Source organism: Jaculus jaculus, unplaced genomic scaffold (genome assembly GCF_020740685.1).
Source record: "Jaculus jaculus isolate mJacJac1 unplaced genomic scaffold, mJacJac1.mat.Y.cur u25, whole genome shotgun sequence".
In the NCBI taxonomy this organism is placed as follows: domain Eukaryota; kingdom Metazoa; phylum Chordata; class Mammalia; order Rodentia; family Dipodidae; genus Jaculus; species Jaculus jaculus.
The window spans coordinates 2,866,000-2,873,637 of NW_025423515.1; the positions used below are offsets into that span (position 1 = coordinate 2,866,000).

Below are 7,638 nucleotides of genomic sequence, written 5' to 3' on the forward strand. Positions count from 1 at the left end.
GTCACCTGCGAACTGAGCTGTCCTGCCGCCCTCCCGCTGCATCTGGATCGTGCCTGTGGCGTGGGGCTGCGCACTCCCTGTGAGGCTGGGCCAAGGTGTGTGTGTGGAGGAGCGCACAGAGTCTATGCCCGGAGCCCGCACCCAGGAAGAGTTGAAACTTCGGGGCATCTGCCACCACCACCTGCGCCCAGCTGGGCTATTACCGAAAGATGGTGGATTGTTTGGCAAACAGTGAAGCAAATACCAGACGCATAAGTATAGTTGAAAATTGCTTTGGAGCAGCTGGTCAACCCCTAACTATACCTGGGCGCGTCTAATTGAAGAAGGAGTATTGACTAAGTTGTGCAGAAAGAAGCCTAAGGCAAGGCAATTTTTTCCTATTTAATGATATTCTTGTATATGGCAACATTGTCATCCCGAAGAAAAAGTACAACAACATCTAAGGGGATTATATCCCCTTAGAGAATGTCACCATTTATTCCATTAAAGATGAAGCAGAATTAAGGAATGGGTGGCTTATCATGACACCAACTAAATTGTATGCATTGTATGCTGCCACCGCCACCGAGACGTCAGAATGGATGAATCACATAAATAAATGTGTTACTGATTTACTCTCCAAAAGTGGGAAGACACCCAGTAATGAGCATGCTGCTGTCTGAGTTCCTGACTCTGAAGCCACTGTGTGTATGTACTGTCAGAAAGCAAAATTTACACCTGTTAATCATCATCACCATTGCCGAAAATGTGGGTTTGTTGTTTGTGGACCCTGCTCTGAAAAGAGATTTCTTCTTCCGAACCAGTCTTCTAAGCCCGTGCGGATTTGTGACTTCTGCTATGACCTGCTTTCCACCAGGGACATGGCCACGTGCCAGCCCACTAGATCAGACTCTTACAGTCAGTCACTGAAGTCTCCTTTAAACGATGTATCTGATGATGATGATGATGACAGCAGTGACTAGGAACACGTTTTGAAATATTTAATTGGGCTGACTAATTGAGAAATCAGCTGTGGGGGAAATGTCCAATTCCTTGCTCTCAGTTACTCTAACCGCGAATTTGCCTGAGAACCTTTGAACCTATGTGCCTCTGATAGAAAGTAGGCCCCCTGCCTTCTGCTCCTTCCTGGGCTCCAACAGGGATACATTGTTGTTGGGATAAAGTTTTGGTTTCTTGTATATTTCTAGATTATTTTCTTGTAAATTGGGGAGAGATGTTTATTTAACAGGTCTTGTACATTTTTTTCCCTGTTATGCAGAAAAAATATAAGTACAGAATGGGAACAAGAGTATAAAGTAACTAGTTAATAGCAGCATATTTCTGCCATTCTATGTAATGGTTAAGACACAGTGGCTATGGCTTGGAAATACCACGTGGTGCCTTATTGTAACTACACTGTTATATGAAACAAGCCCAGACCCTCTCAGTTTTTGTTGATTTAAAGACATCAGTGCTCTTGGTGATAAAATGAATCTTTATTAATGAGTGTAATTCAAAGAATTAAATTTAGAGGTGTCTTCATTCTGTATGAATACATACTTTCCCTAAAATAGTTCTGGTTATATTTTTATATCTTACAGGCACCAGATCACAATGGTCATATACATGTTTAAATTAATAGGCTGCCATTTTGAAGAGTTTGGTTTAAAATTTATCACTAGTTTAGAAATGGCATATTGCATTAGCTTTGACTTTCAGTAAGATATTTTTTTTTTAGATGCAGATTCATCTGCTTTCACATTATTTTAGAATGAAAAAGTCTTCTTATATAACCTTTGGAAATAAGAGTCTTTATTTAAAAAAAATCCCACAGTGGAGCATATATCTCCCAAGGCTTGAAGATTTGGAAAAAGAAATGTGTGTAAGGCAGGCCACTCCTAAGTTTTACTAGATGGCATATCTGTGGAAGTATTGTCTATTGCATTGTGAAATGACCTTGAATTTACAAATGGTGTTATATTTTATGAAGTTTTGTAAAGCCCCAAACAATTTCTATTTTTGTAAGCCAAGTCTATGCTTAATCTGTTTCTTAAATCATTTAACAATGTATGGAAATAGAGTAGCCATTGGTATTTCTAAATTGTGAAGTTTAAATTGGCCTAGTCTAGATTGTTTTTGAGAAGTGGTTGTTTTTCCTCTGCTGTTGGAGGCAGGCATGAGATTGATGGTATGTTTACTGCATACACCTAGATATGTTTGCACTGTCTCACCACTTAATTACTTGTATGCTGCAGTAACTAAGTCACCAGTCTACAAGCTTTAAGTTCTAAAGTTAAAAAGACTCTTTAAGTCTGGATAACACTCTAAATGTCCTAAGAGGTTTATTCATAATGTGTGGACTGAGAATGTTTCTTATCAGATTTTGGTTGAATTACTGTTCAAGTGTGAAAGTGTCTGAAATATTTATGACTCCCTGAAGGGAATGTGACAGAAAAGCACAACAAAACTAGGGCTTGGAGTTTTGTTTCATTCTGTTCTTTATTTTGTTTGGTTTTACATCAGGTGGACTTATTTTTTATTTTTTTTGGCTTGTAGGCAATCTATACATATAGTCAACATAGCTGAAAGGACTGTAAAGTGAGAGAAATGCTAATGGAAACTCGCTGGTACACAGGCACCTGGTAAATTCAGGATCCAAGTAAAATGTTCTCACAGAACACTGCTTTGTCAACCTCTCTTGACTGTTTTTGCAATAAAAAGTATTTTGCAACTTAAAAAAAAAAAGAATGGATAACTAAGATGTGGCATATCTACACAATGGAATTCTATATAGCAGTAAGAAAAAATGACACACTGAAATTTGAGGAAAAAATGGTTGAACACGGAACAGATCATTCTCAGTGAACTTACCCAATCACAGAAAAAACAAGCCACATAGTCTCACTCATCTTCAGCACCTAACTTGAATCTACCCAAGATGCCTCACATATCCAGCAAGCATCTCGTGGACTAGACAATAGGATGGGTGGGGAGGGAGGGGAGGGCAACGGAGGGGGTGGTAAACACAAATCTAGACCAAAACGGCAATGGTACCATAAAATTCTACATCTTAAAAGGCAGACCAAATGGCTGAACCTTCACCAGGCCCTTAGAGGGAACACCTGAGCCACAAGACACTGGAGAGTGTACGCTGAAGACTGACCTTAATCTTCTACAGCTTCTCTCTTTCTCTCTCTCTCTCTACTCTCTAACTATTTTATATTAGTTATCTTTTTCTTCCTTTAATTAGTGGGCACTGACCTGTAACTCCCAGTGCCAGCATGTGGCTATCCTCCACAATGAGCTTTTGATCAGAGAGGCCTATAAGGTTTCCTAAAAGAAAGACAGATTTCTTTCAGAGTACTTGATGCCCCACCAAATGTCAGTGGTAAGACCCTACTGCTGAATACACCTTATGTGTTTGACAAGTAAAAGGGTATGGCATGGCTGGATGCTGGAAGAGAGTCAGTCCCCAGACAGTCAGCATGTCTAGTGCCAGAAGGTGCTACATGGGCTACTGGGAGTAGATGACCAATATCTGTCCAAACAACTCATGATCTAACCTACTTAGCAGCAAATAACCTGTTGTGATGCTCACACAAATGAAGTGAGGTAGTGTGCTAGAGAGACTCAATGGAGCCACCCACCAGTGAGGTAGTGTGTTAGAGAGGCTTTCATGGAGCCGACCAACAGTGAGGTTGCCATGTAGAGAGACCTGCAAGGAGTAGGTCACCAGTGAGGAAGTGTTCTAGACAGCCTCTGATGGAGCCACCCAACAGTGAGGTAGTGTGCTAGAGAGGCTCTAATGGAGTCATCCAATAGTGAGTAAGTGTGCCGGAGAGACTCTCAAGGAGTGTCCCACCAGTGAGGAAGTGTCCTAGATGTACTCTCTTGGAGGTACCTACCAGTGACATAGTGTGCTAGAAAGAATCTCATGGAATGGCACACCATCGAAGTAGCATGCTAGAGAGACTCTTGAAGGAGCAAATCAGTGAGGAAGTGTGCTAGAGAGACTCTGAAAGATTGTCCAGTCAGTTAGGGAGTGTGCTAGAGAGACTCTCAAGGAGCAGCCCATCAGTGAGCAAGTGTGCTCAAGAGACTCTCATGAGACTCTGATGGAGCAGCCAACCAGTGAGTTACTGTGCTAGAGAGACTCTCATGGAGCCACCCACCAGTGCTGTGATGTGCTTGAGAGGCTCTCATGGAGACCCCCACAAGTGAGGTAGGGTGCTAAAGAGATGCTGATGGAGCAGCCAACCAGTGAGATAGTGTGCTCAAGACACTCTCATGGAGCTTCCTACCAGTTAGTGTTCTAGAGAGACTCTCAAGGATCAGCTCACCAGAGAGGAAATGTGCTAGAGAGACTCTGTCAGACCTGCCTACCAGTTAGGTAGTGTTCTAGAGAGACTCTCAAGGATCAGCCCACCAGTGCGGAAATGCACTAGAGAGACTCTGACAGAGCTGCCCACCAGTGAGGTAGTGTGCTAGTGACACTCTTATGTAGAAGCTCACCAGTGAGATAGTGTTCTAGAGAAAATCTAATGGAGCAGCTCACCAGTGAGGTTCTGTGCTAAAGAGACTTCCATGGATATGCCCACCAGTGAGGTAGAGTTCCTGGGACACTCACATGGAGAAGGCTATCAGTGAAGTAGTGTGCTAGAGAGACACTCATGGAGCCACACATCAGTGAGGTAGTGTGTTAGAGAGATGATGATCAAGCTGCCCACCAGTAAGGTAGAATGCAAGGGAGACTCTCATGGAGTTGCCTACCAGCAAAGTAGTGTTCTAGAGAGACTCTAATGGAGCCACCCGCAATAGAGGTAGTGTGCTAGAGAGAATCTAATGGAGCTACCCACAATAGAGGTAGTGTGCTAGAAAAATTCTCATGTAGCCACTCATCAGTGATTTAGAGGGCTAGAGAAGCTCAAAGAGTTGCCCTCCAGTGAGGAGGTGTGCTAGAGAGACTCTGATGGAGCTGCCCGCAATAGAGGTAGTGTGCTAGAGAAATTCTCATGTAGCCACCCATCAGTGATGTAGAGGGCTAGAGAAACTCTCAAAGAGTTGCCCTTCAGTGAGGAGGTGTGCTAGAGAGACTCTGATGGAGCTGCACACCCGTGAGGTACTGTGCTGGAGAAACTCTCATAGAGCCACCCACCAGTGAGTTAGTTGCTAGAGAGACTCTACGAGAGCCACCCACAAGTGAAGTACTGTGCTAGAGAGCCTCACATGGAAATGCCCACCAGTTAGGTAGTGTGCTAGCCTGACTCTGATGCTGCTGCCCACCACTGAGTTAGTGTGCTAGAGAGTCTCTCATGGAGCTGTCCACCAGTGAGGTAGAGTGCTAGAGAGTTTCTAAGGGAGATGCCCACCAGTGAGGTAATGGGCAACAGAGATTCTAATTGAGCCACCAACCAGAGAGATCGAGTTTTAGAGAGACTCTCAAGGAGCATCCCACCATGAGGAAGTGTGCTGCAGACTCTTGTAAACCTGTCCACTAGTGAGTTAGTGTGCTAGAGAGACTCTTATGGAGCTGCCCACCAATGAGGAAGTGTGTTAGAGACACTCTCATGGAGCTGCCCCCCCCCCCCAGTGAGGTAGTGTGCTAGAGACCCTCACTTGGAACTGCCCACCAGTTAGATAGTGGGCTTGCGGGACTCTGATGGAGCTGCCCACCAGTGAGGTGCTGTGCTAGAGAGAATCTACTGGAGCCACCCACCAGTGAGGTAGTGTGCTAGAGTCTCATGGATCGGCCCACCAGTGAGGAAATGTGCTAGAGAGACTCTCATAAAGTTGCACACCAGTGAGGTAGTGTGCTAGAGACATTTTTATGGATCAGGCCACAAGTGAGGTGGTGATCTAGAGAGACTCTCATGGAGCCAGTCTCCAGGGAGGTAGTATGCTACAGAGACCCTTATGGAGTGTCGCACCAGTGAGGTAGAGTGCTAGAGAGACTCTGATGTAGCTGCCCACCAGTGAGGTAGTGTGCTAGGGACAATCTGATGTAGCAGCCCACCAGTGAGATAGTGTTCTAGAAAGACTCTAATGGAGCAGCCCACCAGTGAGGTCATTGCTAGAGAGACTCTAAGAGAGCCACCCACCAGTGAGGTAGAGTGCTAGAGAAACTCTCAAAGAGTGGCCCTCCAGTGAGGAAGTGTGATAGAAAGACTCTCATGGAGCTGCCCACCAGTGAGGTAGTTGCTAGAGAGTCTCTAAGACAGCTTCCCACCAGTGAGGTAGAGTGCTAGAGACAGTCTTATGGAGAAGCCAACAAGTCAGGTAGTGTGCTAGGGAGACACTCATGGAGCAGGCCACCAGCGAGGTGGTGATCTAGAAAGACCAGTCAACAGGGTGGTAGTATGCAAGAAGGACTCTCATGGAGCAGCCTACAAATGAGGTATGTGCTACAGAGACTGTTATGGAGTGGCCTACCAGTGAGATAGAGTGATAGTGAGTCTCTGATGTAGCAGCCCACCAGAGAGATAGTGTTCTAGAGAGACTGTAATGGAATGGTCCACTAGTGAGGTTTGTGCTAAAGTGACTTCCATAGATCTGCCCACCAGTGAGATAGAGTTCCAGGGAGACTCACGTGGAGCAGGCCATCATTGAGGTAGTGTGCTAGAGAGATGCTCATTGTGATGCCCACCAGCGAGGTAGTGTGCTAGAGAGATGATGATCGATCTGCCCACCAATTAGGTACTGTGCAAGAGAGACACTCACTGTGTTGCCCACCAGTGAGGTAGTGTGCTAGAGAGATGCTCATTGTGTTGCCCACCAGTGAAGTAGTGTGCTAGAGAGGCACTTATTGTGTTGCCCACCAGTGAGGTAGTGTGCTAGAGAGATGATAATCGATCTGCCCACCATTTAGGTAGTGTGCAAGAGGGACTCTCATGGAGTTGCCTACCAGTGAGGTAGTGTTCTTGAGAGACTCTCAATGAGCTGCTCATAAGTGAGGTAGTGTGCTAGACAAAGTCTCAAAGAGCAGCTTTCCAGTGAGGAAGTGTGTTAGTGCAACTCTCAAGGAGTGGCCCTTCAGTGAGCATGTGTGCTAGAGAGACTCTCATGGAGCTGCGCATCAATGAGGTTGTGTGCTAGAAAAACACTCAAAGAGTGGCCCTCCAGTGAGGAAGTGTGCTGGAAAGACACTGGTGGAGCGGCCCTCCAGTGAGGTAGTATGCTAGAGAAACTCTCGTGGATCCACCAACCAGTGAAGTAGTTGTAAGGGAGACTCTAAGAGAGTTGTCCACCAGTGAGGTAGAGTGCTAGAGAAACTCTCACAGAGCAGCCCTCCAGTGAGGAAGCAGGCTAGAGAGACTCTCATGGAGCTGCCAACCAGTTAGGTAGTGTGCGAGAGAGACTCTCTTGGAACTGCCAACCAGTGAGGTAGTATACTAGAGAGACTCTAATGGAGCTGCCCATAGTGAGGTTGTGGGCAAGAGAGATTCTAATTGAGCCACCAACAAATGAGGTAGAGTGCTAGAGAGACTCTTAATGAGTGTCCCACCGATGAGTAAGTGTGCTGGAGAGACTCTCATGGATCTGTCCACCAGTGAGTCAGTGTGCTAGAGAGACTCTCATGGAGCCGCCCACCAGAGAGGAAGTGTGTTAGAGAGACTCACATGGAGCTGCCCACAAGTGAGTTAGTGTGCTAGAAAAACTCTC

At 45.4% G+C, this 7,638-nt stretch overlaps 1 pseudogene; it reads left to right on the forward strand.

The window, feature by feature from the left end:
* The first annotated feature begins 209 nt into the window (after window positions 1-209).
* On the forward strand, window positions 210-962 carry LOC123457525 (annotated as a pseudogene).
* The last annotated feature ends 6,676 nt before the right edge of the window (window positions 963-7,638 follow it).